The 22,906-nt window shown below is 41.6% G+C and overlaps 1 long non-coding RNA gene across 1 annotated transcript; it reads left to right on the top strand.

The window, feature by feature from the left end:
- On the top strand, positions 1–20,886 carry LOC103345151 (titin). The gene is made up of 5 exons (XR_515148.3): positions 1–136; positions 1,064–1,155; positions 1,615–1,708; positions 6,859–6,981; positions 20,769–20,886. It is a non-coding gene; the product is annotated as a titin (long non-coding RNA).
- The last annotated feature ends 2,020 nt before the right edge of the window (positions 20,887–22,906 follow it).

Consider the following 22,906-nt stretch of genomic DNA (forward strand, 5'->3'; position numbering starts at 1 on the left):
AGCTGTCTGACGCAGTGCGCAAACTCACTGCTGCACTTGTCTTCTTGCGCATGCGCCTTCCCGTTGGCGTTCTCTGTGCAGACGCGTGGCACGCGAGCCGTTTGCTGCAATCATCTTTCCTCTTGAGACTATTCAGGTAGGTCCTCATGAGTCCTCTGGTCGATTTAAATGTGAATGCATTTGAGAACGCCACGCGGTTTCACGGGATTGGGTGATGTGACGTGTGGTCCCAGAGGAGGAGAAAACACTTCGAAGACGATGTGTTTCTCACTGGTGGCGCTGGCGCCATGTGCCTGATGTTTGTAGTGAGGCCCGAAAACAAAGGAAGGTGGCCCTCGGACAGGAGCGGGGTCACGTGAAGTTAGGGAAAGGGCCGGGAAGGCCGTTCGAGAAGTCTGCACTCCAGTGGCTCCTGGAGTGGCTCGCAGAGGCCAGATTGCCGAATCCTCAGTGGAGACCCAGGCGGGCAGAAGTCCTGGCAGGTGCAGAGGGCAGGGCATCGGGCCTGGAGACAGTGGGGTGATGTCAGCATCTCCGAGTTCAGTGAGGGGTCAGGCAGAGGTGCCCGGTGAGGGGTGTGCCCATCGGTCCGTACCCCAGCTTCTCACCTCTGCCTTGGACCATGCAGAGAAACTGCTAGGAGGAAGGATGGAAGCTGGACACTCCAACGAAACCGCCTCATCTGAGGCAAATGGGCCTCGTGTGTGAGATTAGACTAGAAACCCTCAAAAGCCAACCAAAAAGTCTGCTGCCCTGAGTTTTCTCTCCCTGGTGGTGTTCTCCCAACAGTCTGCATGATGGGGTATCCCGATGTGTGACGGATGTCATCACAAATGGCCCGTTGTGGCCATTTGCCTTAAGAACGTTCTTTGCCAGACTGGCCAGCATCAATATGATTGCCGACTTGCAGAAAAACGGAAAACATACACCCAATTTGGGACTTGTTTTGCAAATGCATTCAAAACTTTTTCATAATTACAGGAGGACACTAGGCTGTGGAGACAAATATAAATACAGCAATTGTCTTAAGTGTATTTTCCAAATCATAATGTTCTGCTTTCAGTGCAAAACATGATTGAGAGAATGAAATCAGCATCTTCAGTTACAGCAGAAGACATAGCAGCATGGATCCAAGAGCCAATTGAGCCTGAGGAGGTGAGTGCTTTAACTTATGATGATTTCTGTTGATAAATTCACTTTTCACGGAAGGTGACTAAGTGATACAGATATGCTGCTGATGTAGGTCATCCGTGTGGGTAATGGGTGACAGTGGGTCTCAGGAAAGAAACGTTGGTCCAGGAGGTTCTCATTCTGCTGTGTCCAGGGTGGATGTTCTTAGGTTCCTGGGAAATATAACCAGGGACTCCACAGCCATGCTTACGCTATGCAACAGACGTCCATCCCAGCATAGATAAAAATAACTTTAAAATCATTGGTGGCATCTGTCCTGGGAGACATCTCTCTGAAGGGTGAGTCACTTTATTAAGAATATAAGTGTGTAGGATTGTGTTGGAAATCTGTCTTTGATGACCATGATATGTACCTGTGCTTTATATAGAGTTATTACATGTATTAGAGCAAAAACATTTTATTTACCTGCACTCATTCCAATAGACCTTGCTGTTTGAGGATGAAGATTTTCTACTTGAAGAGGGGAACATTCCATATGATGAGGATGTGGAAGATGAGGAAGCACCTGAGGCTGAAGGTAAAGGGCAGGGGAAGTAAAATGCCTTTGGGGGTGAGGTGTGCATGTCCCTCATGCAACAGGGCACACTCAGTATCAGGAGGCATGAAAACATGTCTCACGTGTCTCAAACATGTCCTGAACGCTGGGTGGAAAGGTGAAGAGTATCGTTTACAGCTTAGTGTGTTGCCTCGCTCTAAGGAATTTCTCTTTCCTTCAAGACCTACTTTGACTGCTTCAGAATACCTTCCTTGCCAGGCCTCTCCACCGGGTGCCAAAGCATACCATTTCGTTTTTGTCCTAAAAGCATGTACTCTTTTGTAGCCATGTTCTCAAGAGACTGCCTATTTTTCATGGCATGTGAGGAACGCGTGGTCAGCGTACATGTATAACACTTGGGTACACAGGGATGTTGGCACGCTGTCTACAGGAGAAAACCGAGGCTCAGGTAGTGTGTCCTTTACCAAAGAGCACTTGGCTGGCTGAGTCACATCTTTCCTTCATTCTGCACGTTGTAATATTCCCATCACCTATGTTTTTGTGTGAAAAGTGAATGGCTTTTATTAAGTGCATAACACAAATGTCTGTGCTGCCTTATTGCATAATCCTGCATTTTTAGTTTATATTTTGGAAACCTAAGTTTGCACAAAACTTATCATGATACAATTATGTTACATGGAGTTTTCATCTATATTCACTAATTTTTATGCTTTAAGCTATGCAGGGTTTTCTCCGTTTTCTTCCTGCCTCACCCTCACTCCCTCCCACCCCCACTGCCCTTCTATTTGTCTCCCTTGTGTCCTGATTATCTGTGTATCGTAATGTGTATAAAGTTTTGTCCTTACTGCCTTTTTTATTAACACAGAATGATTTAGATTGATTTTCAATTCTTTTTTTAAAGATTTATTTATTTATTCGAAAGTCAGAGTTACACAGAGAGAGGAGAGGCAGAGACAGAGAGAGAGAGAGAGAGAGAGAGAGAGAGAGAGAGGTCTTCCATCCGCTGGTTCACTCCCCAGATGGCCACAACGGCCGGAGCTGCGCCGATCCGAAGGCAGGAACCAGGAGCTTCCTCCAGGTCTCCCACGCGGGTGCAGGGGCCCAAGGACTTGGGCCATCTTCTACTGCTTTCCCAGGCCACAGCAGAGAGCGGGATCTGAAGTGGAGCAGCCGGGACTCGAACCGACGCCCATATGGGATGCTGGCGCTTCAGGCCAGGGCGTTAACGCATTGCGCCAGAGCGCTGGCCCCTGATTTTCAGTTCTTATGAAGTCCCTTTACTCTCCTTGTGTGCATATCCAAGAAAAGTGGAAAAGTATTTCTTTCGATAACCATGGCATACTTAGAGAATCCAGGACATTTAACGGTTCAATAATGCAAGAATTTAAGATACTGTCTACACGATTCAGCATTGTACTCTGCATGCTTAATAATGTACATGCCACCCATGTAGGAGGCCTAGGTGGAGTTCTTGCCTCCTGGCTTTAGTTTGGTCCAGCCCTGTCTGTTGAAGGCATTTGGGGACTGAACCAGTGGATTGAAGGTCTTTCCCTCCTCTGTCACTTATCAAATAAATATTTTTTTTTAAAAAAGATACTGTCTACATTGAAATATCTCTGAGGTCTCAACAATTTCCTTTGTGTAATTTTTTCTCAATTAGAGTCCAGTGCATTGTCTTTGTAATGTACATTTAGCTCCCTTTAATTTGCATGGGTCTTTCCAATTTTATCATTCATGACCATGGCATTTTAATTACATTTTTAGCTACTTGATTATATTTGTGTATGTTTATTGGGTACACTGCAATAAATGGGCACATGTATTCATTGAATGTTGGTCAAACCAGGTTATTTAACATTACCATCTCCTCCTTAAATATATTTTTATTGTTTGACCACACTCCAGAGCTTGAGGTATCTGTGGTGAGAGTGTGACATTTCAAGAGATGTACAGAGGTTCTAGTCCCAGTTGCTCCTCTTCCAGTCCAGCTCTCTGCTGTGGCCCGGGAGGGCAGTGGAGGATGGCCCAAGTGCTTGGGCCCCTGCACCCGCATGGGAGACCAGGAGGAAGCACCCGGCTCCTGGCTTCGGATCGGCGTAGCTCCGGCTGTAGCGGCCATTTGGGGGGTGAACCAACGGAAGGAAGACCTTTGTCTCTCTCTCACTGTCTAACTCTATCTGTCAAATAAAAAAAAAAAAGAAATCTTCAAGAGATGTACAGAATGTGTACCAGTCAATTTAAAGCAGGTGACATTTCGATGTCCTTATATTCATCCTGTGTTTGGAGCCCCAAACTTCTTCCCTTTGATGCATTCATGGAATATATAATGGGCTATTGATAATTACGGTCATACAGCTGTGCAGTGCAACACTGGCACTTATTCCTGATCTCTGGCTGTATATTAATATCGTTTATCCAATACACCTACCCCCAAACTTGCCCAGCCTCTAGTCATCACTATTCTGTATTCTGATCAAATAACTGAGGCTACTGTCGTTGCTCAGGGGTTACACTAGCACATGTGAGTTGGTCATCCCATATGAGCATCAGTTTGAGTCCAGGCTACATCACTGCTGAACCAGCTTCTTGCAAAAGCACCTGGGAATGCCAAGTGCCTGTGCCCTTGCTACTCATGTGGGAGACCTAGATAGTGTTCCAGGCTCCTGATTCAACCTGGCACAGACCTGGGTGTTATGGCCATTTGGGGGAGGGTGAACCAACCAATGGACGATCTCTCTCTCCCTCTCTCTTTCTCTCTCTCCCCCCCTCCCTCTCCCTCTCTCCCTCTCTCCCCTCCCTCTCTCCCTCCTACCTCCCCACCGTCTCGTTCTCTGTCTCTCTCTGTAACCATGCCTTTCATATAAATACATATTTTTTAAAGACCAAAAATTATCTTGTAGCAGCTTGATGTTGTGAATTGGGTTGAGATACCACCTATGAGGCTGGCTTCCTCTATCAGTCTTCTGGGTGATGTGCTTCCTTTTGAAGCAGCTTCCAGGGCAGCAGAGAATGTCTCAAGTTGTTGGGCCCCTGCAACACAGCAGGGAGACGAGTATGGAGGTCCTGAGTCCTGTCTCCTGTATGGACCAGACATGGCTATTGAGGCCATTTGGGGAGTGAATCGCTAGGTGGGAGAAGTTTCTCTCTCTCTCTCTCTCTCTCTCTCACTTTCAAACAAATATATGTCTTTAACAATGATTTTGCAGCTTCCACATATGGTTTGATATATGTGGTGATTGTCTTCCTGATTCTGACTTATTTCCCTTAATTTGATACCGTCCACTTCCATACTGTTCAGGGCAAGTGAGAGGATATCGTTATTTTTATGGCTGAATAATATTCCGTTGTGTATAAGAACCACATTTTCCTTATGACTTCATCTGTTGATGGCTATCTTGGTGGATTTTATATCTTAGTTCTTGTGAATCAGACAGTAGTAAAACCGGGAGTGCAGTCATGACTTTGCTGTGCTGATGTCAAAGTCACCATAGTGGTAATAGGGCATGTGGGCCTCCTAACTGGTGGCTGAAGAGCTAGACCAAATAACTTCCCTGATGCATTTTTATTTATTTTTGAGGATTTATCTATTTATTTGAAAGGCAGAGTTTTAGAGGGAGAGAAACAAAGAGATGTCCTGTGTACTGGTTCACTCCTCAAATGGCCACAATGGCTGGAGCTGTGTGGGTACATAGCCAGGAGCAAGGAGCTTCCAGGTTTCCCACGGGAGTGCAGGGATCCACGTACTTGGACCATCCTCTGCTGCTTTACCAGGTGCATTATCAGGGAGCGGGATCAGAAGTGGAACAGCCAGTACTTGAACCAGCGCCCTTAAGGAATGCCAGCGTAGCAGGTTGCGGCTTTAACCACTGTGCCAATACATCACAACGCTGGCACCTACTGCTGACCTTGTAAAGAAGAGATTTCGATTGTTTATTACACCTTTCTGCATGCCATACTTATTGGAACCTCTGCATGCATGTCACAATTCAGGTTCTGGAATCTAAATACTAATCAGACACAGGGTGCTTAGCCTGTGACTCACATTCTCAGCAGAATACCCAGAATACCACTGATTGAATATGTTGAGTAAAATTGAAAGTAATTTCATAGAGGAAAGTGGTTTGATGGAGGGAAATCGTGGTAAGGGAAAAGGACAACATTGGGGGAATGTTACTTCCCCTCCTTTGTGGCAAACAGACTCCCGAAATTAAGTTCTTGGGATTCTTAGGAATCACATTCGTGATCACGTCAGCCCACAGCTTTGATTTCACGACACTGAAGGAATGAATTTTATCATTTTGTTGCTCATATTTCATGCTCTTTCTACTTAACTTGGTAACCACTCTATTTCTTTTGTATTTTTTATTTGAGGTATACCACACAATGCATTGGTAAGCATTTATATGTGTGTGTGCTTTTGTACATGCATGTATATTTGTATATAAATAATTCAATTACCAAAATAAAAAAGGATATATGCACTTCTTCCTATGCTTAGTCTTTATTTCAGTGGTAAGAGCACCATTCTCTTCAGTCAGTCAAATTCACTAAAAATATTCTATTGGTGACTAGTACGCATGTTGTACCTAGCATCCATAGATGTATGTAATAGGCAACTTTTCCCCTTGCAATTTTCCTTACCTATTCTTCACCCCCTCTCAGGATAATGACCATTCCACCATTTTTGTATATGCATCCATTCAGGTTTCTCGTGTTGTGAGATCAGGCAGTATTTTCTTTCTGTATCTGGCTCATCTGAGTCAGCCTGCTTTCCACCCATGCTTGTTGAAGCTCCCAGAGAACACACGACCAGCAATGGGCTTGCACTCTCAGAGCTAGGTTGTGAGGTGGGAACAGTAGAAGCAGTGGGAGCTCTGTGTCTGCACTGAGCCTGTCACTCCTTAGGGAGATGCTGGGCGGTGGGAATTCCGTCTTCACAGTGAGGTTCTCTGCACTTGGTGAAGTACACGGTGACAGTGTGTCACACGTTCTTCCCACTTAAGTGTGGACAGTTTCTCAGTTTTCTCGTGATAGGTGTGTATCATCCACTTTCTGTTCCTCACAGAGGGAATTGATTTGTGTCAGGATGTTTCTTTGGTGGAACTCTGGGAGGGCGAAAAGTCGGAACCTCCTGTTCTGCTATGTTGCTGATGTCACGTTTTATGTCTAAGAGGCACCCATGGAAGCTGATGTCCAGGAACCTTCTCAGGCCCAGCATCCACAGGAAGAAGAAGAACATCCTGAAGTCAATGAGGCACCATAGCATATCGGGAGCCCTAGAATGCCAGGAACAGGTATGTAACCCATGATGGTGCAGCGTCATGTGAATCTGTTTTCTACATACCTAGTCCTCTTACAGTACCTGTAGGGACAGCATTAATGCTAATTTAATGACAGTGTTCGCAGAACAGTAGTCCTTGAATCATCATTCAGATTTCAGAAGCCTGACTGCCTCACTGAAACACTATCTAATTACTAAACATTTGGGTCAAAGCCGTATAAATTATAATTTAATATTGCAATTTATTATCATTATAAATCTCCCAGCAACAGCTAACCTGTATTACATTCTCTTAAAGCTTGTACTTTTAAATATATAATGAGTTTTTACTAATGGTTTGTATGACAGACTCTGAAGCAGTGAAGTCGATTTTAGTATCAGTTCAAATATGACTTATGAGTTTCTGGATGAATCCTGTGCATTATAACGAAAGCATTGCTCTTATTAGCAATTAGAATTCCAATCACATATATTAAATATATTTATATCTTTTTTAACTTTTATTTAGTAAATATAAATTTCCAGTGTACAACTTTTGGATTATACTGGCTTTCCTCCCCCCTCCCCCATAATGTCCCTCCTACCCACAACCATCCCATCTCCTACTCCTTCTCCCATCCCGTTCATATCAAGATTAATTTTGAATTATCTTTATATACAGAAGATCAACTTGGTATATACTAAGTAAAGATTTCAACACTTTGCACCCACACGGACACACAAAGTATAAAGTACTGTTTGGGTACTAGTTATACCGTTAATTCACATGTAAGTACAACACATTAAGGACAGAGATCCTACATGGGGAGTAAGTGCACAGTGACTCCTATTGTTGACTTAACAAATTGACACTCTTGTTTATGACGTCAGTAATCACCTGAGGCTCTTGTCATGAGCTGCCAAGGCTAAGGAGGCCTCTTGAGTTCACCAACTCTGATCTTACTTAGACAAGGCCATAGTCAAAGTGGAAGTTCTCTCTTCCCTTCAGAGAAAGGTACCTCCTTCTTTGATGGCCTGTTCTTTCTGCTGGGATCTCACTCGCAGAGATCTTTCATGTAGGTCATTTTTTTCTTTTGCCAGAGTGTCTTGGCTTTCCATGCCTGAAATACTCTCATGGGCTTTTTAGCCGGATCCGAATGCCTTAAGGGCTGATTCTGAGGCCAGAGGGCTGTTTAGGACATCTGCCATTCTATGAGTCTGCTGTGTATCCCGCTTCCTGTGTTGGATTGTTCTCTCCTTTTTAATTCTATCAGTTAGTATTAGCAGACACTAGTCTTGTTTATGTGATCCCTTTGACACTTAATCCTATCATAATGATCAGTTATCAACTGAAACTGATCACGTTGACTAGTGAGAAGGCATTGGTGCATGCCACCTTGATGGGATTGAGTTGGAATCCCCTGGCACGTTTCTAACTCTACCGTTAGGGGTAAGTCCGAGTGAGCATGTGCCAAACTGTACATCTCCTCCCTCTCTTATTCCCACTCTTATATTTAACATGAATCACTTTTCAGTTAAATTTAAGCACCTAAGAAAAATCGTGTGTTGATTAAAGAGTTCAACCTATGGTATTAAGTGGAACAAAAAAAATACTAAAAGGAATAAAGTAGTGAGTTGTTCCTCGACAGTCAGGACAAGGGCTGATCAAGTCACTGCTTCTCATAGTGTCCATTTCACTTCAACAGGTTTCCTTTTAGGTGCTCAGTTAGTTGTCACCGATCAGGGAGAACATATGATATTTGTCCCTTTGGGACTGGCTTATTTCACTCAGCATGATGTTTTCCAGTTCCTTCATTTTGTTGCAAATGACTGGATCTTTCTTTCTTTCTTTCTTTCTTTCTTTCTTTCTTTCTTTCTTTCTTTCTTTCTTTCTTTCTTTTTTTTTACTGCTATATAGTATTCTATAGAGTACATATCCCATAATTTCTTTATCCAGTCTACTGTTGATTGGCATTTAGGCTGATTCCAGGTCTTAGCTATTGTGAATTGAGCTGCAATAAACATTAAGGTGCAGGCCGGCGCCACGGCTCAATAGGCTAATCCTCCACCTGCGGCGCCGGCACACCGGGTTCTAGTCCTGGTCGGGGCACCGGATTCTGTCCCAGTTGCCTCTCTTCCAGTCCAGCTCTCTGCTGTGGCCCGGGAGTGCAGTGGAGGATGGCCCAGGTTCTTGGGCCCTGTACCCGCATGGGAGACCAGGAGAAGCACCTGGCTCCTGGCTTCGGATCAGCGCAGTGTGCCGGCTGCGGCTCCACTGGAGGGTGAACCAACGGCAAAAGGAAGACCTTTCTCTCTGTCTCTCTCTCTCACTTTCCACTCTGCCTGTCAAAAAAAAAAAAAAAGGTGCAGACAGCTTTTTTGTTTGCCAATTTAATTTCCTTTGGGTAAATTCCAAGGAGTGGGATGGCTGGGTTGTATGGTAGGGTTATATTCAGGTTTCTGAGGAATCTCCAAACTGACTTCCATAGTGGCTTCACCAGTTTGCATTCCCACCAACAGTGGATTAGTGTGCCTTTTTCCTCACATCCTCGCCAGCATCTGTTGTTGGTAGATTTCTGTATGTGAACCATTCTGCCCAGGGTGAGGTGAAACCTCATTGTGGTTTTGATTTGCATTTCCCTGATGGCTAGTGATCCTGAACATTTTTTCATGTGTCTGTCGGCCATTTGGATTTCCTCTTTTAAAAAATGTATATTGAGGTCCTTGGCCCATCTCTTAAGTGAGTTGTTTGTTTTGTTGTTGTGGAGTTTCTTGATCTCTTTGTAGAATCTGGCTATTAATCCTTTATTCGTCGCATAATTTGCAAATATTTTTTCCCGTTCTGACGGTTGCCTCTTCACTTTCCTGACTGTTTCTTTTGCAGGACAGAAACTTCTCAATTTGATGTAATCCCAATTGTTAATTTTGGCTTTGACTGCCTGTGCCTCCGGGGTCTTTTCCAAGAAGTCTTTGCCTGTGCCTATATATTTCAGGGTTTCTCCAGTGTTCGCTAATAATTTGATGGTGTCGGGTCATAGATTTAGATCTTTAATCCATGTTGAGTGGATTTTTGTGTAAGGTGTAAGGTAGGGGTCTTGCTTCATGCTTCTGCACATGGAAATCCAGTTTTCCCAGCACCATTTGTTGAATAGACTGTCCTTACTCCAGGGATTGGTTTAGGATCCGTGATCAAATATAAGTTGGCTGTAGATGTTTGGATTGATTTCTGGGGTTTCTACTGTGTTCCATTGGTCTATCCATCTGTTTCTGTACCAGTACCCCACTGTTTTGATTATAACTGCCCTGTAGTATGTCCTGAAATCTGCTATTGTGTTGCCTCCGGCTTTGTTTGTGTTGTACATGATTGCTTTAGCTATTCGAGGTCTCCTGTGCCTCCATATGAATTTCAGCATCATTTTTTTCCAGATCTGAGAAGAATGTCTTTGGTATTTTGATTGGTATTGCATTGAATCTATAAATTGCTTTTGGGAGAATGGACATTTTGATGATATTGACTCTTCCAGTCCATGAGCATGGAAGATTTTTCCATTTTTTGGTATTCTCTTCTATTTCTTTCTTTAAGATTTTGTAATTCTCATCGTAGAGATCTTTGACGTCCTTGGTTAAGTTTATTCCAGAAGGTATTTGATTGTTTTTGTAGCTATTGTGAATGGGATTGATCTTGGGTATTTGTGGTCTCTTATCTTTCCTTATGAATATGAACATAGTTTTCTGTACATCTGTGAAGAATGTCACTGCTATTTTGATTGGTATTTCATTAAATCTGTCAAAGGCTTTTGGTAGTATGGACATTTTGATGATGTTGATTCTTCCTATCCGTGAACATGGAAGATTTTTCCATTTTTAATGTCTTCTTCTATTTATTTCTTTAGTGTTTTGTGATTTTCATAATAGAGACTTTTGACATCCTTGATTAAATTTATTCCAAGGTATTTGATGATTTTGGAGCTATTTTTTTTTTTTTGTCTTAGAATCCTAAACTTTTTCTCTCTTTCTTTTTTTTAACTTTTATTTAATGAATATAATTTCCAAAGTACAGCTTATGGATTACAATGGCTTTTCCCCCCACCCATAACTTCCCTCCCACCCCCCACTCTCTCTCCCCTTCCATTCACATCAAGATTCATTTTTGATTCTCTTTATATACAGAAGATCAGTTTAGTATATATTAAGTAAAGATTTCAACAGTTTGCACCCACACAGAAACACAAAGTGAAAAATACTGTTTGAGTACTAGTTATAGCATTAAATCACAATGTACAGCACATTAAGGACAGAGATCCTACATGAGGAGTAAGTGCACAGTGACTCCTGTTGTTGACTTAACAAATTGACACTCTTGTTTATGGTGTCAGTAATCACCCTAGGCTCTTGTCATGAGTTGCCAAGGCTATGGAAACCTTTTGAGCTTGCCGACTCTGATCATATTTGGACAAGGACATAGTCAAAGTGGAAGTTCTCTCCTCCCTTCCTCCCTTCAGAGAAAGGTACCTTCTTCTTTGATGACCTGTTCTTTCCACTGGGATCTCACTCACAGAGATCTTTCATTTAGGGTGTTTTTTTTTGTTTTGTTTTGTTTTGTTTTGTTTTGTTTTGTTTTGCCAGAGTGTCTTGGCTTTCCATGCCTGTAATACTCTCATGGGCTTTTCAGCCAGATCCGCGTGTCTTAAGGTCTGATTCTGAGGTCAGAGTGCTGTTTAGGACATCTGCCATTCTATGGGTCTGCTGTGTATCTTGCTTCCCATGTTGGATTGTTCTCTCCCTTTTTTATTCTATCAGTTAGTATTTGCAGACACTAGTGTTGTTTATGTGATCCCTTTGGCTCTTAGTCCTATCATTGTGATCAATTGTGAACTGAAACTGATCACTTTGACTAGTGAGAAGGCATTGGTACATGCCACCTTGATGGGATTGAATTGGAATCCCCTGGCACGTTTCTAACTCTACCGTTAGGGGCAAGTCCGATTGAGCATGTCCTAAATTGTACATCTCCTCCCTCTCTTATTCCCACTCTTACATTTAACAGGGATCACTTTTCATTTAAGTTTCAACACTTAAGAATAATTGTGTATTAATTACAGAATTCAACCAATAGTATTAAGTAGTACAAACAGAAAAAAATACTAAAAGGGATAAAGTATTAAGTTGTTCATCAACAGTCAGGGCAAAGGCTGATCAAGTCACCGTTTCTCATAGTGTCCATTTCACTTCAACAGGTTTCCTTTTTGGTGCTCGGTTAGTTGTCACCGATCAGGGAGAACATATGATATTTGTCCCTTTGGGACTGGCTTATTTCACTCAGCATGATGTGTTCCAGATTCCTTCATTTTGTTGCAAATGACCGGATTTCATTGTTTTTGACTGCTGTATAGTATTCTATAGAGTTTATTTTGGAGCTATTGTTAATGGTACTAATCTTAAGTCTTTTTCAGCAATGGGATTGTCTGTGTATAGAAAGGCTATTGGTTTTTCTGTGTTGGTTTTATATCCTACCATTTTATCACAGACTTTTATGGGTTCCAACAGTATCTCAGTAAAGTCTTTCACATGCCCTATATATAGGATCATGTCATCTGCAAATAATGATAGTTTGATTTCCTCTTTTCTAATTCATACCCCTTTGATTTCTTTTTCTTGCCTAATGGCTCTAGTGAAAGCATCCAAGACTACGTTAAATAACAGTGGTGAGTGTGGGCATCCTTGTCTGGTTCTGGATATTAGGGGGACTGCTGCCAGGTTTCCCCATTCAATAGGATGCTTGCTATGCTTTGTCATATATTGTATTGATATTCTTAAAGGTTTTCATCATGAAAGGATGTTGTATTTTATCAAATGCTTTCTCTGTGTCTGTGGAGATAATTGTATGATTTTTGTTCTTCAGTTTGTTAATGTAATGTATCACGCTAATTGATTTGCAAATGTTGAATCATTGCTGCATATTGGGGATAAAATATCGCTTGGTCAGAGTGAATGATCTTTCTGATGTGAGGTTGGATTCAATTGGCTAGCATTTTGTTGAGAATCTTTGCATCTGTGCTCATCAGGGATATTGGTCTGTAGTTCTCTTTTTCTGTTATATATATATTCCAGGTTTAGGTATTAAGATGATGCAGGCTTTGTAGAAGGCATTTGGGAGGATTCCCTCCTTTTTGACAGTTTTAAAAAGCCTGAGAAGAATTGGAATTAGTTCTTCTTTTTATGTCTGGTAGAATTCAGCAGTAATTATATCCAGTGCTGGGCTTTTCTTTGTTGGGAGGGTCTTTATTATTTTTTCAATTTCTGCCTTGGTTATTGGTCTGTTTGGGTTTTCTATATCTTCGTGAGTCAGCTTTGGTAGATTGTATATTTCTAGGAACCTATCCATTTCTTCTAGGTTTCCTAGTGTGTTGACATACAGCTCTTTGTAGTAATTTCTGATGATTCTTTTTATTTCTGTTCCATCTGTTGTTAAATTTCCTTTTTTATCTTGGAATTTATTGAATTGAGCCTTTTCCTTCTTTTTGTGGTTAGCTGTGCCAATGATCTATCAATGATCAAAAATCGTACGGTTATCTCCGTAGACACAGAGAAAGCATTTGATAAAATACGACATCCTTTCATGATGAAAACCTTTAAGAGTATCAAGACAATATATGACAAAGCACAGCAAGCATCCTATTGAATGGGGAAACCTGGCAGCAGTCCCCCTAATATCCAAAGGATGCCCACACTCACCACTGTTATTTAACGTAGTCTTGGATGCTTTCACTAGAGCCATTAGGCAAGAAAAAGAAATCAAAGGGGCATGAATTTTTTGTGTATTTTTTCAGTAAAGCAGCTTTTCATTTGTATATTTTTGTTTCAAATCTGTTTATTTCTGCTCTAGTTCTAATTATTTCTTTCCTCCTACCGGTTTTGAGTCTGGATTGTTGTTGTTACTCTAGGTCCTTTGGATGTGTAGATAGCTCGTTTATTTTGTACCTTTCCAGTTTCTTCATGTAGGCACCGATAGCTGTGAGCTTCCCACTTACATCTGCTTTTGCTCTATCCCATAGGTTTTGGTATGATCTACTGTCATCTTCATTTATTTTCAGAAATTTTTTGATTTCTCTTTTGATTTCTTCTATGACCCTCTGTTCATTCAGGAGTAAGTTGCCCAGTATCTATGTGTTTAGATATGTTCTAGAGATTCTTAGAAAGTTCCATGCATTGTTGAGAGGAATGTGTATTCTGCCACTGTGGGATGAAAGGTTCTTTAGATATCCGTTAGGTCCATTTGGTCTAAAGTGTCGATTAACTCTGTTGTTTCCTAGCTAATTTTCTGTCTGGTTGATCCATCCCTTGCTGTAAATAGGGTATTGAAATCTCCCATTACTGTTGTATTGGAGTCTGTCTCTCCCTTTAGGTCTGTTAACATTTTTTAATAGCCAGGTGCCCTGTAATTTGGTGCATATACATTTATTGTAGTTTCCCGTTGAATTGATCCCTTAATCATTACATAGTACCCTTCTTCAACTTTTTAACAGTTTTTATGTTAAAGTCTGTTTTGTCTGTTATTAGCTTGGCAACACCAACTCTTTTATGGTTTCTGTTAGCATGGACTATCTTTTCCCATCCTTTCACTTTCAGTCTGCGTGCATCTTTGTTGGTTAGTTGTGTTTCTTGTAAGCTGCAAATAGATGTGTCTTGTTTTTCCATCCGTTCGGCCACTTCCATTCAAGGAGACTATTGATAAGTAAGGACTTGGCCCTGCCATCTATCCTTAAATATTCTGATTGTTTACTTTGGGTTGCTTTTGTTTTTTTTTACTTTGCATGTTTTCTGCCTTCACATTCTTTCAGAATGATGGCTATCTTTCTGTGTTTCTGTGAGTAGCACATCCTTAAGCATCTTTTCTAAGGCTGGACAAGTGTCGACCAATTCTTTCAATTTCTGTTTGTTATGGAACGTCTTTATTTCAACTTCATTCATAAATGACAGCTTTGTGGGGTACAGTATTCTGGGATGACAGTTTTTTTTTTTCTTTTAAGATTTGGACTGTATCTCGCCATTCCCTCCTAGCCTGTAGGGTATCTGATGAGAAGCAAGCTGTGAATCTAATTGGAGATCCTCTGAAAGCAATATGGCATTTCTCTCCTGCACATTTTAGAATCTTTTCTTTATATTTTACTGTAGAGAGTTTGAATACAATGTATCATGACGAAGATCTTTCCAGGTCGTTTCTGTTAGGAGTTCGATGTGCTTCCTCTATTTGAACAACCCTTTCTGTCTCCAAATTGGGGAATTTTTCTGTAAGTATTCTCCTAAGCAGGTTTTCCATTCCCTTCTGTCTTTCCACTCCTTCAGGAACTCCTAATACCTGTATGTTGAGCCGTTTGGTAGTATCCCATAGATCTCCAAAACTGTTTTTTTTTTTTTTTTTTTTTTTTTAGTTTTCTATTTTCTCATTTTCTTTTTGGTCTACCTGTAAGATTCCCAAAGATTTTTCTTCGGATAGTCTTTCTTCTGCCCAATCAAGTCTGCTGTTAAGACTTTCCACTGCATTTTTTATTTGATCCATTGAATTCTTCATTTCTAAAATTTCGTTTTGATTTTGCGTTAAATTCTCAGTCTCCTGTGAAAATACTTATTCATGTCATATATGATGTTATTCAGTTCGTGAATTTGCTTCTGATTTTTTTTAAGTAACTATGATTAATTTTCAAAATTCCATTCAGGCATTTCCTTGATCTGTTCATCTTCTCATTCTAATATGAAATATTTTTGTGTTCTGAGAATGTCATGGTGACTTCCTTATTCTTTTTTTCTGAATTTTGGCTCTGATATTTCAGCATTGTGTAGTTGATTTCTAAGTTTTTTCTTCTGTTGGCTTTTATCTTTTGGGTAATGCTACTGTGGCTTTGTGGAATATCTACCATTTCAATGAATACTGGGAGGTGTGTGGTGGGTGTGGCCAGGGGGCTCTTTTGAATGTGGTAAGTTGGGGCAAGTTTGCAGGGTAATACCCAAGATGGCGGTGGTTGAAATCAATACCCAGCTACACCCTACTCCCTTTCATGTAGCCGCCCAAACCTCAAGGACTCAGCACATATGGCTCCCACAGTGGTCAAGTGCAAAGGGTATGGTTGGCACGGGCCCACCTCTTTCCCTTGTAGCTGCCCTACCACTTCCCAGCCGAGCTCTGACTTTTTGTTTGATTTTCTTTTGATTTTCTGACTAAGCCTTGGGGATGCTGAGGGCCATTTTCTGCACTGAAGCTGTGGATCACACCTGCACACTAGAGTCACTGGGCGAACGCTGCCAGCGCTGCATTCAGGTGCCCGGTCTCAGTGAGCTGCTTTGTGCACGCTTGCAGGCTTCCCTAGTTTTTCCCTTTTTTAAAATGGTGCCCGTCCTCTCTCAGCCCGATCAAGGGTTCTGTTGTGGAGAGATTGGTTTGAATCAATCATCCCCCTTCACTTTGACTAAGACCATAGGTGACCACCAGCAACAGCCAGCCCAAAGGCTCCAGTCTGGACCCATGCCATGAAAAATGTGCCTGACTCTCCGTGCTCTCTGGCTGTGCGTCAGCATTCACCAGGCAGGTTCACAAAGATTCCTCCCCTTCCGTGGGGGGATTCGGAGCAGTTCTCTCTCCAATTCTCTGCCGAAAGTGTACCTTCTACACTGTTTTCTCCATTGTTCTCCATAGCCGTATGCAGCATGCCATTCTTCAGTCCAGAATTTTTCCACCTATGACTGTATTTTGCATTCTAGTTATTTCATACTTTCATGTCTTACAGTTAAATCTTTGATCCATTTTTGTTTTTTTTTTTTTTTCAATATCTGTTTCTTCATTTGAAAGGCAATCTTACAGTGAGGCAGAGGCAGAGAAAGATGGGGTGGAGATAGAGAGATAAATGGCTGTAAAGGCCGGAGCTCAGCCAATCCAAAGCCAGGAGGCTGACACTCGTCCGGGTCTCCTACATGGTGCAGGGGCCCAAGGACTCGGGCCATCTTACATTGCTTTCCCAGGCCATAGCAGAGAGCTGGATTGGACGTGGAACAGCCGTGACTTGATATGCTACCCATATGGGATGCTTGCATGACCAGCGGCAGCATTGCCTGCTATGCCACAGTACTGTACCCGTTTTTGTTTGATTTTGTTTAAAAATGATTTTAACAGCAGAATTATTTGATTCTCTAGTTTTGGGAGGAAATACCAAGAAAAATGTGCTTTCTATAAAGTAAGCCTCGGGTCAGATTTTAAATCCAACTTTACGTTGCATTACTGCAGGAACAATGATAGTTGGGTTATGCAAGTGAAAGGAGAGACAGCACGCTGGAACTTTTCCTCCAAAAAGGCTAACCCAGCGTGTTCTCTTTATTGACAAGGATTGCGACAGCCTCTTGTAGAGTGCATGCACGTGTTCATATCACTCTAAGGTTTCTCTGAAACAGCTTTAGCAGGACATACTACACTAGCATATCTGGGAAAGCAGCTGCATGTCCTTGTGAAGCCAGCATTCCCACAAGGGCTCAGTGCCCTTCTCGTTAGTAGGTCATAAACTATCCTTAATCAGTCCCTGCAGTCACACTCTGTGTTCTAGGAATAAAATATCTTCACTAGGAGTGCATTCGCAGAAATCTTATTCTCCACATTTCTCCCTTTTCTTGTTTAATACGTGTTTATTAGGCATACGATTTTGGCAGAAATGTTTCCTTTTACATTCTGCTGCCACACTATGTGCTCAGAAGAAATGTGTTCTCACCTGAGAGTGCTTTGGCAGAATTTTTGTTCTCTGCATTCTGCATCCCCCCTTTTTATTTATATATAATTGTCAGTAATATGATTGTTGGAAGTGGGAATAACAGTCTTTACAAGTATTGATAAATGATGGAGTGCACTGAGGGAAGCAGCATATCAGGGTCAATGAGGCCATGGCAAGGCAACCAGAGAAAAACAATTATTTCAACAAGGTGGTGTTCTTGAATAGGGATAGGAAAAAGCAACAAATGAGTACATGATGGTTATTTGATATTTGATTGCCTGAATGCTTGCTCTTAGATTCTGTCGTGTTCTGTATTCTCTCACAGAGAATGATTTCATTCTAAATCCTTCTCCCAGTATAGCATAGAATGACTGAATAATAGAATGGCAAGGGGTCAACTGGTTTTTTCCTTCAGCACTGATCAAGTAGGTAAAGTGCTTGTATGTCCTGGATGTCGAAGGTAACTGAAAATGAACACCTATGCTGTGCCTAATCTCTGCCCTACTATGAATCTTCAGTGTCACTTCTTTTTCAAAAGATTCATTTATTTATATGAAAGCACAGGGAGACAGAGAGAGAAAGAGACCTTCTCTTTGCTGGTTCACTCCCCAGATAACCGTAGCAGCTGGGCCTGCACAAGGTGGAAACCAGGAGCCAGAAACTCCATCCAGGTTTCCTTCATGGGCCTCAGGGGACCCAGTACCTGGGCTATCTTCCACTGCTCTCCCCGGCACATCAATATAGAGCTGGATTACAAGTGGAGCAGCTGGAACTTGAAGCCCCACATCAATGGTGGGTGTCGTTGTCCCGGACCACTGCTTAGTCTACGGCAGCACGGTAGCAGCTCCAGTTAATACGTCTAACAACACTGTAAATGCCATATGGGAGCATGAACACCAATCGTATTGCAGGGTACACATTACAAGTTCCTGCCTTAAGACAACAGTTGGTGGGAGAGTAATGTGAAGACAAAAACTTGGGAATTTTAGGTGGCTGGCTTTTGACATGTCCATTGGGATGCTAGTTAAGACAGCTACATCCCATATCAGAGTACCTGAGTTTGACTTCATGTTCCGCTCTTGATTCCAGCATCCTGACAATGCACACTGTAGAAAGCAGCCTGCAATGGCTCGATAGTTGATTCTCTACCACCCTAGTGGGAAACTAGGTTTGAGTTCTGAGCTCTCAGCTATGCCAAATGCAGGCCTGCCCCAGGCTTGCTATGGGGGAGAACAGCAGTAACCAAGAACATGCCATCTCTGTCTCTCTAATAAAAATAAAAATGAATAAATCAGGCCTAAACATAATACAAGGATGCCCTTGATGTCTGGGGACGAAGTTACCAATGCCTTGGTCTTCTTAAGGCTGTCATTCTCTACGATGCTTAACAATATTGTGGGAGGTTCTGACGTGGTAGCATGGCGGGTTTAGCCTCCCATTCAGTCACAGACCATCTGTATCAGAGTGCCAGGTGTGTTCCAGCCTATCCATTTCCAATCCAGATGTCTGCTAATGAGCCTGGGACAGTAGGGGAAGATGGCACAGGTGCTTAATCTCTACAAACGATGTGGGAAGCAGGACAAAGTTTTTGGCTCCTGGCTTCAGGCATATAAATAGCCTTTTTGGACTTAGGGCAGTGTACCACAGAAAGAAAAGTCTTTCTGTTGCTTTCTCTTTCCCAGTGTCTCAGCCCTTTGTCCTATAGATTAATTAATAAATTTTTTAAAATAGTAGAGAAAATAGGACAGTTGGAAGGCTACCGCTGGGAGGCTATTAAAGATGATTAAAATTTAATCTAGGGAATATTATGATTTCTAAATGCATTTAACAGAAGATAGTTATTAAGTGAATAGGTATTTTTAAGTGGCCGTTAAATATAAAGCATGACGATAAAACAGTACATGAAACCTAAGCCAAATGGAAGTAGTTAATAGGAGATATGAATGACTCCTTACAAAAGGAAAATAGGGGCCGGTGCTGTGGCGTAGCAGGTAAAGTCACCATCTGCAGGGCCCGCATCCTGTATGGGCGCCGGTTCAAGTCCTGGATGCTCCACTTCCGATCCAGCTCTCTGCTATGGCCTGGGAAAGCAGTAGAAGATGGCCCAAGACCTTGGGCCCCTGCACCTGCATAGGAGACTGGGAAAAAACACCTACCTAATTCCTGGCTTCAGATCAGCGCAGCTTCGGCCATTGCTACCATGCTGGTTTCCCTTTACTTCACTTAGACAGTGGCAGACGTGAGATTAACTTTTATCCATCTTGTAATCAGAATGATTTCAAGCCACCTTTAAATCAGACATCTTTAAATACTTTCCTAAATATCCTAGGATATTTTTGTGTGGTTGTGAGATTTTTTAGGAGACACAGAAATGGTTTTTGCTTTCCACTAAAAACTACCTTCTAGTAGGTTTCTTTGATTTTGTCTGTCCTGAACTTGTGCAATTTCTAGGATTCCTTTTACTACTAGAAACTGTAGTGTGTTTAACAATCAAGATTTTATATATATATATATATATATATATATATATAGTTGACGATCTTTCATTTATGTTTCCCAGGCATTTAATAGTTAGCCAAAGGGTGACTGGGTTTTTTTTTTAAAGGTTTATATATTTATTTGAAAGGCAGAGTTAGAGAAAGAGAAAGAGAGAGAGAGAGAGAGAGAGAGAGATAGAGAGAGAGAGACGCACTTCCATCCACTGGTTCACTCCCCAAATGGCCCCAGTGAGTGGAGCTGATCAATCCAAATCCAGGAGCTGGGTATTTCTTGTCTGTCTCCCCTGTGCAGAGAGCCAAGGACATGTACAGTCTTCCACTGCTTTCCCAGGTGCATCAAGAAGGAGTTGGATCAGAAGAGGAGCAGCCAGGACTGGAACGTGTGTCCATAAGGAGTGTTGGCACTGCAGGTGGCAGCTTTACGTGTTATGTCACAGCACAGGCCCCAGGGGTGACTGTTACAAGCCTGCAGTTTCAGTCTATTTAGTAAAACCGAAGCTTGTTTTGTCTTTCAGGTTAATTCAGTAATGTTCTTCAACTTAATGTCCCCAAATGTTGTGTTCATATTACAGGTGAAGCACACCCTGACGTTTAAATGAAGACAACCTGAATTCCTGCCAGTTGTACTTCCTTTGGATACTTGAGTTCAAATTCTCAATAAAGTTTCTTTTTGTAATTTTATGTTCTGATGTATTTGGAAGGTACAGATACCATGTTAGTGTACTGACTTTCTTTCAGTCAACCTTGTGAAATATCTGATTGCACATTGTTTCTCTTAATCCTTTCTGATTTTCAGCTTACGTAGTATACGTTCTTTGAGTAAGAACATCTATTCCTGGCCTTGTAATCATACATTTCTTACCACTTGAATGTATTGGAGAGACCTACTGTACAATCTTGAATAGAACCTGAAATACTGGAGATGTTTTCCTTACGCCTGATAGGAAATAGAGATCTTCAAACACTTAAGCATATTAAGTAAGGGTATTTTTTGTGTGGGGTAGGCTATATCAGAATAAGAAGCTCTAGTATACATGTAGATTTCCTGTATTTATTTATTTATTATTTACTTATTTATTTATTTTTGCATACATTTCATAAATACAACTTTAGGAACACAGTAATGCTTCCCACCGTACCCACCCTACCACCCACACTGCCACCCATCTTCCTCTTTCCTCTCTCCTCTCATTTCCCAGTCTTGTTTATTACTAAAGTCTATTTTCATTTAACTTTATACACAGAAGATTAAGTCTGTTCTAGGTAAAAAGCTCTGCTCTTTGTATAAGGGAGAAAAAGAAAAATAGATAAAAAAAAATCAAAAGAAACCACCACCACCAACAACAGCAACAAAAAACAAGAGCAAAAGCTGTTCCTCAACAGTCTAGACAAAGGCTAGTCAAAGTCCTTGCATCTTGATGGTAATTTCACTTTTTTTTGGAAACTTAATTATATTTAAAGTGGAACCTGAAAATAGTGGTACATCTTTTGCAAGCACTTAGACATAACTAGAATTTGTATGACAAAATAGCTTCCAGTTAATACACTAGAACATCATAATTCTTGGAGAACAAGATTTAGTATTAAGTTTCATAATATAGCTCTTTGAGGACAGAGGTTCTGCATGGGAAGTTAACACACAGTGACTCCTGTTTAGTAAGCAATTAACACTCTGATGTATGACGTCAGTGACCACCCAAAGCTCTTGACAAGAGCTGCCTAGGCTATGGACACCTTTTGGATCCACAGACTGCTTCAGTATTTCAACAAAGCCATAGGCAAAGTGGAAGCACTTCCCTCCCTTCAGAGGAAAGTACGTCCTCCTTTGGTGACTGCTTATTCCACTGGGTTCTTGCCCATAGAGGTCTTTCATATAGATCATTTTCTTTGCCACAGGCTCTTGTTCATTTGAGAAGTCATAAATAGCAGTACTGGGGGCCGGTGCTGTGGTGCAGCGGGTTAACACCCTGGCCTGAAGCGCCGACGTCCCATATGGGTGCTGGTTCAAGACCCGGCAGCTCTGTTTCCCATCCAGCTCTCTGCTATGGCCTGGGATAGCAGTAGAAGGTGGCCCGAGAACTTGGACCCCTGCACCCACGTGGGAGACCTGGAAGAAGCTCCTGGCTCCTGGCCTCGGATCGACGGAGCTCCGGTCGTTGTGTCCAATTGGGGAGTGAACCATCGGATGGAAGATCTCTCTCTCTCTCTCTCTCTCTCTCTCTCTCTCTCTCCCTCTCCTCTCTCTGTGTAACTCTGACTTTCAAATAAATAAATAAATCTTTTTTAAAAAATAGGGATACTGTGCAATAAGGGCTACAAAGGAATTAAATCCAAAAATCTATACTTGGTGCATGTCATGTCCTGATCTTAAATACGGTTATGTGGGCTTAAAACTGTGTTTCTGGCCTTTGAGATGGCTATTTTTTTCAAACGTAGAACACTTTTGTATTTTGTAAGTTATGGATATAATCAACATTAATGGATAATTGAAGATGGTGAACTCTTGAATAATGATAACTGGATTCATTTAAATGCTTATTTACTTAAGTTGTGGGAAAAAGCAAGATTTAAGTTAATATTTCACCAGTCAATCCCAGTTATCTTTCTTCTTATTTAAGAACAAGATAGTGGTATTGTTTTCTTTTGTTGATTTAAAGAACATAGAATCGCAAGCAGCTGAGTCAGCTGGGTGATCCATTTGCACATGCTG

This window comes from Oryctolagus cuniculus, chromosome X (assembly GCF_964237555.1).
Source record: "Oryctolagus cuniculus chromosome X, mOryCun1.1, whole genome shotgun sequence".
NCBI classification, from domain to species: domain Eukaryota; kingdom Metazoa; phylum Chordata; class Mammalia; order Lagomorpha; family Leporidae; genus Oryctolagus; species Oryctolagus cuniculus.